Genomic DNA, 10,031 nt, shown 5'->3' with positions numbered 1-10,031 from the left:
TAACAATAGTGATTGCAATACAACAGTTAACACACGACATTAGTTCGTTCCTTGAAACCTGCAGTAACGAACAAAACTTTATTAACCTTCAAAATTGTTTTTCTCATAAAATCATATACATAATTTTCATAACGTGAACATTCACACAACTGAACTATAAAATTTACAATAAGACATGGCTTCATCATAAATAAGTTGTCTAGTTTGAAGGTTACTCAAAACCCATGTCTTGATTTTACAAATCAATAATTAATGCAATTTGTTCATATAAATTTTCAGAATTTATCTAATAAGAACAAATCCATGTGAATAAAATATATCATCATGTTTCACATAAAATATGTCACGGCTACATATATATTAAAAAAAAATCTATTTTCCTTCGTATTAGCGTTTTATTAAAAAACGAAAGTTTGTGCTAGTTTTGTGAAAGCTCACACCTATTGTGATAAAATACTATTTCTCATGAAAGCTCATAAATAAAGTTTTATCACTGGACATAAATTTACATACATAAAAATATATATGTCTATTTTCCTCGAATGAGCATTATCCTTTAAAACGGAGTTTATTTCGGTTTTGTGAAAGCTCACATCTATTAAGGTAAAATCTTGGTTCACATGAAAGATCATACACTAAGTTTTATCACTGGATCTAAGTCCACATATATAAAGAAGTCTCTCATAAATCAGGGATTTTTATTAGTTTTCAAAACTAACGATCGAACGAACATACGTTTGATAAAACAAGGGTTTTTCTATAAAACTCACATCAACATATACACATGTATAGAATTTTAACATGATGGAAGCATGAACACCTCATGAAATCAGCAAACTTTGAAAAATAAAATTTTAACGCACCTGACAGCGCCGGCCGTAAATTGACCGGCGATGATCGGACGACGTCGATTCCCGACGATTTCCGGCGGATTTTTTTTTCGCTCCTGCTGAGCTCGGACGTGAAGGATATGAAGAAGGTGGTCGACGTATGGGAGAGATAAAAAAAAGGGATTAATTCCCTTTTATACCTAATTTTATTTCCAAAACCTAATTCCATAAGGATTTCCTTTTGGGCCCGGCCCGTGAATCCTAAACCAACCAAGGTTCCACCATCGAATCAGCGGTTCTACATCAATTGACGTTCACTGGATGATGTTCTATTACGCCACAGGGGTTTCCTCTCAAACCATGGTTCGCTCATTCAGTCGAAATCCGGTAATATCTTATCTTATGACTAAGTTCAATTACTTATTCTTGTCTGTACCTGGAAAATCACCATTCAATGCTGACTGAGGAACATGACTGTTCCTCAGTAAGCAGGGGACTTAATGTAGATGGTGGATTTTCGACAAAGGGTAGAATTGTAAAACTATACTCCAGATTCGGCAACCGGATGAGTATTGAGGCTCATGTCTCTCATCAAAGCATGAAAGCTCATGCCATAAAATCTCTGACTGAGAAGGCTATCTCTCAGAGTACATGTAGATGTGTAGTCTCTCAGCTGAGGCCACGACACATCTCATGAATACTGAGAAATTTCAGTAATTACTGCGGATCCGGCAATCGGATGAGTATCGAGACTCATGTCTCTATGCATGAAAGCTCATGCCACCTTTGATGGATAAAGTCTCTCAGGGAAGATGAAGATGTGTAGTCTCTCAGCTGAGGCCACGTCACATCTCATACTGTATATAATCGAAAGAATGGGCGGCTCCTAGACAACATGTTTTCTAGTATAGAGCGACAACGTCTTCGGGATGTAACCAGGATTTCCCCGACTATGCAAGAGGAATATGACACTCCAACAAGTTCATATTGCTCAACCCTCAGATAATTAATGCTCCTAGACAGGAAGCCCTTCTAGTATAGAGCCAGCAATTAATTATCTTAAATCGTCTGAATATCTAGCAATATTCTACGAGCCATCGTCTGAATATCCAGCAATATTCTACGAGTCGTCAATTAATCGCCTGAATATCCAGCAATACTCTACGATTCCTCATTATATTTCGTTACTTCAATCTGTGGTTCTTCCCAGCAGAATTCCACAGGTTAGTAATAAATATTCAACGAAACAGGCATCTGAGCATCGAATAAGCCCTGCCAAAAATGGTGCAAGTGTAATTAGCAGATAATGCACAGACCAGCATTTTGAATGCACGAACGAGCATTTCAAAAATACGAACGAACGAGGAACCTATGCAAAATAGGAAGGGAAAATAATAATAATAAAATATTAAGCAAAAGCGCCAGGGGACTAGGCTCACCAGCCGTCCAGTCATGCCGTGACTAGTCCCGCGCCCAATTTTATATTTTATCATATTTTTACTATTTTCACGATCTCATGAAAATCCTCTTGTTCGTGCAAATTTCCTTTATTTCAAAGAAATTATCTAAATCACATGATTTTATCAAAAATAATAAAATTAGGGAAAGTTATCGCGGGACCGAGCACCAGCCGACCATGTCTTGTCCATGGCCGGTCCCACACCTCATGTCCCATTATTTTATTATTTCTTCTCAAATTATGAAAATTCCTTGGTTTTATGAATTTTCCTTAAAATCATGAAAATTACCTAATTTCATGTATTTTTATCTAAATCACATGATTTTATCAAAAATAATAAAATTAGGGAAAGGTGTCGCGGGACCACCGGCCGTCCGGTCATGCCTTGGCCGTGGCCGGTCCCACACCTCACGTCCCATTATTTTATTATTCCTTCTCAAATTATGAAAATTCCTTGATTTTTTGAATTTTCCTTAAAATTAACTAATTTCATGTATTTTCTCTAAAATCATGGAAAATATTAAAAAAATTAGGCAAACTTGTGGGACCGGGCTCTAACCGGCCGGCCATACCCTAGCCGGTCCCACACGCCCATTATTTTATTATTATTTGGTGTTTTGTTTCCTGATTTCATGAAAACTCCCTGATTTCAACAAAATATCTTGATTTTCAACAAATCCCTTTGATTTTATGAAAATTATTAAAATCATCAAAATTACATAAAATTGGGAAGAGTGCCTTGGGACCCGCGCTTATTGGCCGGCCGGCCATGCCACGACCATTGCCGGTCCTACACTCCCATTCCCTATTTTATATTTTAATTTATGTCTCTCATTTCATGGAAGTTCCCTAATTTCGCCAAACTCTCCAGTTTCATGGAATTTCCCTTAAATCAGAGAAAAATACATAAAATCACATAAAACTGGGAAAAGCATGTGGGACCGCGTGTCAGCCGGCTGGCCATGCCCTAGCCGTGGCTGGTCCCACACCTTGTAATTCCATGTTTTATTTATTATTTTCATCATCTCATGTATTTTTGCCGGTTTCAGCAAAACCATGGATTTTGCATATTTTCTCCAAATGTTGCTCAAACGTGCACCAGAAAATATCAAAATTCTCAAGACTGAAGCGTGAACATTATGGTGACATGGGCACATCCCCTTGACCGACCAAGGGTGACCCTGAGGCTTGCAAACAGCTGGTCCCGCGTGCTTTAATGATTTTAACCTAATTTTCTCAACTGCTCATATTAGGTTCAAACTCTTTCCAAACAATTGGAAGTTTGCTCAAATGACCATCTACTGGTCCCACGACCATCAAGAGCCGGTCTCATGACCTCTTGGCCTGTCCCTCATATTTTCCATAAAACCAGGTTTTATGATTTGTCGCTCACACGAGCATTATTTCAGTAAATGATTAAACCAACATTTAATCATTCTTTCACCAACTGGTCCTCAAGAGACTTTGGTATTTTTGCTCATTCGAGCATCTGGGCGTTATATGGTGAACCCGTCATCCCATGTAGCCGGTCTTATGTGATTTGCAATAAATCATTATCTCGGTAAAATTAGGGTTTTGAATCCAGAGCTCTGCAAAAACGTAATTCTGAGCAGATTCGAACACTCTGATAATTTTATGTTGATTCCATGATTAACATTCGTATTTATTTTGGTCGACCCAGCAGTCAATAACTTAAATTAATATTTTACTTGGTCCAGCTACCAACAATTCATTAAAAGAACGATATTTGTTCAAACTAGCAATATTCGCTCGAACCGACAATATTTACTCAATTAGCAATATTCGCTCGGACTAGCAATATTTGCTCAAACCAGAGAATGTTGGTTCAACTATCAATATTCAACAATTTAGCAACACAGTTTTGCTTGTATTAGGTTATGATGATACCTCGTCTCAGCAGACACGTTAAATTCATGAGTTTCGAAACATTTACTCACACATGTTCAACTCAGCGCTACATGGACTCATCGTCCCATAAAGTCAGCAACTGACTCCAAAATCACGAGATTTCAATCGTGTCACATGGGGGGATATTAACTAGGGTTTTGGTCTGGCGGTCTACGACACGTGTGTTCACCCACGACGAGAATGTGAGCAAGTCGTGCAATCAGTTGGAAGAGTCAGCAAAGTAGTGGGTGGAAAGTTAACCAAGTCTCCGCACGATGAGTAATTGGTTTTAACATGATTTCCCCATTTCCCATTCTCTGATTCCAACAACTGTCACACTTCATGGGATCATGGTGTTTTCAACTCCGACATTATAAAATGTCCCTGAATCCTGATTGAAAAGACAGAAGTTTTCGAACACTCGAACAACATTCGCCAAGGAGAGCAATTTCTCATCAAAGTTCATACAGACAATCTTGCGTCTACACGAACTCACAGAAATTACTCTCAATTGAGCAAAATTCAATCATTCAGAGCATTTTCACGCTGAATTCACAACACACCTACAATCTTAGATCACCATTGATCTCACGCATTTCTCAGCTTCCCTCCTACATATCAACCCATCCTCTCTCGTGACCGAATTGACTCTGAAACGGCCATTGTTCTTGGTTTAGGCCGGGGTCTTACAGATTGATCTCTCGAACTTAAAGCACTCCCTTCTTGCAGTGCATCTATGTGAGGTTCAACATTTTGTTCGGTTCAAGGAGTCTCCACACGGTCGACTCTTCAATTCCGTAAAAACCAGCAAATCATTTTTCCCCACTCACACCTAGTCTAAGACTTAGCTATAGTAGGCTAGAAATCAAGACTTATAGTTTTGATCACTAACATTGACAAACATGCTTGAGATAGCAACGCATGCGAGTTCGACCGAGCAATACTCTAACAGGAACATTATATCAAAAAACAAAAAAAATAATTAAATTCATAGTATCGTTTTCAATACAAATGCTTGCAATAGTATAATTGATACTGTTTATTGTCAATGACAGTTAAATCTCCAGAATCTACTATTGGTTTAGTATATCGTTCTCTAAAAGCAAGTATTCTTTAAATTACTATCACAGGTACTCTTTTATATACTTACCTCAAACGTACTCTTTGTACTCTTTTATATACTTACCTCAAATGTATTCTTTTGTTCTACACATTCACACACTTCTTAAACTGTTGCATTACCTCTTCTTCTTCTTCTTCTTCTTGCAGGTCTTCTTGATGTTGGGATATGAAGGTTTCTCGATGTTGGAATCAGGAGCAAAAATTGGAGATCTGGAATAAAGCCACTTAGAAAGATAGAATAAAGAGTTTATGAGTAGCATACATTGAGGTTCTTGAGTTACGATGTTTGGTGTAGGGAGGTTAGAATCGTATAAGAGGTGACATCAGTAACTTATCATATTTTATAACAATCTAGATGGTGGAATGTTTATCGTTGCTAAGTAAAAATGGTGAACCACTTTAACTATTGCTGATATTTTTTTGTTAAATGGTTAAAATGAACTGTATTTTTGTGTTTTAAATCATTTAACACTATTCAACAAACTTGGCAGTTTGGGTAAACTACCAGTAAAATCCTTAAGTTGCAAAACCTTCAGCAACTCTATAATGAGGAGAGAGCTTTGTTTGACTGAGATTGAAGTTGGAGGTGGACAGAGCAACCAATTGGTTATTGCTACTAGCCATGTAGCTTTTGGCAACCAGTGGAATTAAAGCTGGGGATATGTATGTTTATTTTTGCTAATCAACTGTTATCATGAAAGCTGACCTGAAACTAACTCTATATTTTTCATCATTTTCCGGTTATTGTGTTTCTCTAACCTGGATAATTTTGTTGTAGTTAAATTGTTTTCTCTTTATTTCGAATTGCAGGCGGCACAAGTTTCTGGAGTGATATTGTGATAGAATATCTGAAGGTTATATACATAATAATTCAAACATCATCACTTAACTTGCATCCAGTTTGCATTTTATGGTGGCGAAAATGTTATAGGTTTTACTGTAAATGTAATCTTACTATCATAGAAAGGGTAAAGATTTTGATTCTTGAGTCGTTTGGCCAATGTATACTGGATGCAAGAAAGATTGAGGATATTGATGCCTGGATGTGGGTGGTAGACTCCCAAAGATATATATATATATATTGCTTTAAGATATTTATCCGGTATTTCCCTAATTTTTTAGTAGAGGATCTTAACATGTTAATTAGTATACGGGAAACATCTTATCTACTAACTTCTTTTTGATTTTGTTTGATGCTCCTTTTAAATTTGTTCACGTGTTCTAGGTACCACTTTCTGTCGTGGGAGGAAGCATATACCAAAGCCTTTTAATTTAGCAAATTAACTTTTCATATGGACAAATATCTATAGATTAGCGCCATTTTTCATTAAATTGCCTTCTCAGCCTTATTTTGGGTATTCCAAAGATTGTATCATTTTCATTTCCTTAAAGTTATGAAGCTTAAATATCAGGCCGTATAAGCATCGGTTTATTGACGAGACCACCATACCAGTCTTCCTATATTCAAACTTTTGTATTGTAATTGGAGTAGGTGGAGATAAGTTTGAATTTGTACTGATCATTCTGCCTAATGGTTTGTTAAAAACTTTGGGTGTACCACACCTTTCACAAAATACACTATCAAAGCACAGTTTTTAAATTAAATGGATTTTTTAGGCACTGGCGTCCACTCAGAAGTAACATTGTTAATTTAGTCTTGATTGACCAAATAATTCACATTTTTGCACATGTTATGGTATTTATGTTTAAATAGAATTATAATCAATCAGTATTTCTATTACACTTTTCCTTGTCTTTCTTCCAATAACAATGATCCACCTGATAATTTGTAAACAACCTCCTGGGAGTATTGTGTTACGATGGTCTAACTACTCTGTTTATGTTTTATCAGAGGAAGAGGCAGAGGCAGCCCCATTCAGATTTAATGTCGATGAACTTCATTAACCGATCTTCATATTGGGTAAGTAGCTTCTAGCTATAGTCATAGTGGCTGGAAATGCTTGCTTTTGTATACCTTTTTTATGTTTATTTGGTGATAAAATTTACTCAAGGGAATGTTTGTAAAAGGACAAGGTACCTAGGAAGAGCAAGATAAACAAACTGATTCTATAAATCTGATTTTAGTGGCCTGAATGTGCTATTCGTTGATCCTGATATTAAGCAACATTTTTAGTGCTTCTATGACCTCAAAATCCATGGACGGCTCTTCAATTTCTTGCAACACCAAATACAATAAACATAATATTCTTAGATTGTATTTTTTTTTTCCACAACAGGGTTTTGACCTGAGAACAATTTTTGGGTAAGACAGATTACACGCGGAAGCCAAAGGGCCTGCCATCTAGCAATTGCTTACCTTTTGGAAATGTCGACAAAAAGAAGAGGATTATCAATTTTGTGTAACATCGTCCATGTATAAATTTTCGATGTTGATTAGTGAAAGCTTACGGAGAGATGTGAATTATTTAGTGATTTTGTGATTATTTATAAACTTAATGAGGCTTTTTCCCTTTCTTTTTTTGATCTATTAATGAAGAAATTTTGCTAATTCTGTATTCTTGTAAATTATTATGATTAGCCGATTAAATATATTTGAAATGGTATTGTTAATTTCGAATGTTGACTACTTGATGCTGCGAGCACCAGCATCATGGATCAAGAAGTTAATAAATAAAGGTTGTTTCTTTTATCTCCTTCAAAAAAATAAAATAATAAGAAGGATTTTTATCCGTGCTCCTTGTGTACCGTAAGAAAAATTCATAGACCTCTCTACCTCCGATAACAAAAAGAAACTCACGCCACTATAATTCGAGAGAGGTAATATTTTTAAATTTTACTAATTATTATGTATAAGGATATAATTGAAAAAAATATTTAAAATATTCTTCTCTCCTCCTTGAGTTAAGAAATGTGCAAACTTGAAAGGAGAATTTGGATACGTAGCATATTTACAATTATGCTTCATATTTTAGTTTATTGTAGCCCAGGCCGCCACGGCACGGAGTCATATTCTAGTATAATATAATAACGAATGTTGTATTGAATATTTAATGGATCTAATACATATCATTCTTTAATGGTGGGTTTGTTTGCAGAATTCATGATTTCATGGTATTACAAATTCTAGGATTCATGTAAATCCCTCGTGTGTTTGGTAACTCATTCAAAATTCCTAGGATTCATCGAATTATTTTGTTTTAAAGTCCATATATTGTTTGGTATTACCCTCATAATCTTAAAATTGTATATATATGAGATTTAAAGTTAAAAAAAAAAGTAGATCCATGAATCCCTTGATAAGTTTTCCAGCAAATCTTAGGAAGAGGGGTCAGACTCCATATGAAAAATTTGCTGGAAAACCGATTCTATGGGAAACAAATTAAAGAATGCGCACAAAACAAATTGTTTTGATTAGCTGGTTTAAACCTACCATCAATTATAAATTATATATGATTTTTTTATTATTTTTAACCTCAATTAATATCTAAAATAGGAAATGATGATATATTTTATCCTAAAATCTTTCTTTATAATAAGGGACCCCAAAATCGCCACATGGCGAACCAATAATAACTCTTAATTTTGGTGAAGCCACATCAACACTAATTATCCCTGTCACTGCTATCTGATTGGATCTCCTATAAGAAAACATCCGGTAGGCAACCCAAACAATTACATAACGTTTAAGGGACACAACATGCAACTCTAAGCCTCCAACAGTCACTTAATACAATTGCCTACACCAAAACTTTCATATGTTCAAAAAATGATCGGCTCTCCTATAAGAAAACATCCAGTAGGCAACCCCAACAGTCACATAATGTTGAAGTGACACAACATACAACTCTAAGTCTCCAACAGTCACATAATGTTCAATAAATATATGACATGACGCTTCACCGCCAACAGTTGCAAACACTCAAATTTTCTACGGGTGCGATCTTAAATATACTAACACCATCAACCGTTGCCTTATTTGAATATTTTTCCTATCGCCATAACCGCCCAACTGCTAATATTTGGGAAAACTCTATTTCAATATATCATATAAGCACTGTGCTATAAGAAGGAGAAGAAGAACGGAGCCTATTTGGAACAGCAAAAGACCAAACAATGATGATTATAACCCACAAAGGTAATACTTTGGAACAATGCGGATCGATTGATGATATGGAGAAAGAAACAACACAACCAAGAAAACATATACTCCTAAATTCTGGACATGCTGTCAATATTATGGTTCGTAACAAACAATAATGATATACATATGACTTGGTGGAAGTGGTGTAAGAAAACATCCAGTAGGCAACTCCAACAGTTACATAACGTTCAAGGGACACAACATGCAACTCTAAGTCTATAACAGTCACTTAATACAATTGCCTACACCAAAACTTTCATATGTTCAAAAAATGATCGGCTCTCCTATAAGAAAACATCCAGTAGGCAACCCCAACAGTCACATAATGTTGAAGTGACACAACATGCAACTCTAAGTCTCCAACAGTCACATAACGTTCAATAAATATATGACATGACGCTTCACCGCCAACAGTAGCAAACACTCAAATTTTCTACGGGTGCGATCTTAAATATACTAACACCATCAGTCGTTGCCTTATTTGAATATTTCCCCTATCGCCATAACCGCCCAACTGCTAATATTTGGGAAAACTCTATTTCAATATATCATATAAGCATTGTGCTATAAGAAGGAGAAGAAGAACGGAGCCTATTTGGAACAGCAAAAG

The sequence above is a fragment of the Papaver somniferum genome, chromosome 7, assembly GCF_003573695.1.
Source record: "Papaver somniferum cultivar HN1 chromosome 7, ASM357369v1, whole genome shotgun sequence".
Lineage (NCBI taxonomy): Eukaryota > Viridiplantae > Streptophyta > Magnoliopsida > Ranunculales > Papaveraceae > Papaver > Papaver somniferum.
Note: the sequence above shows the minus strand (reverse complement) of the source record.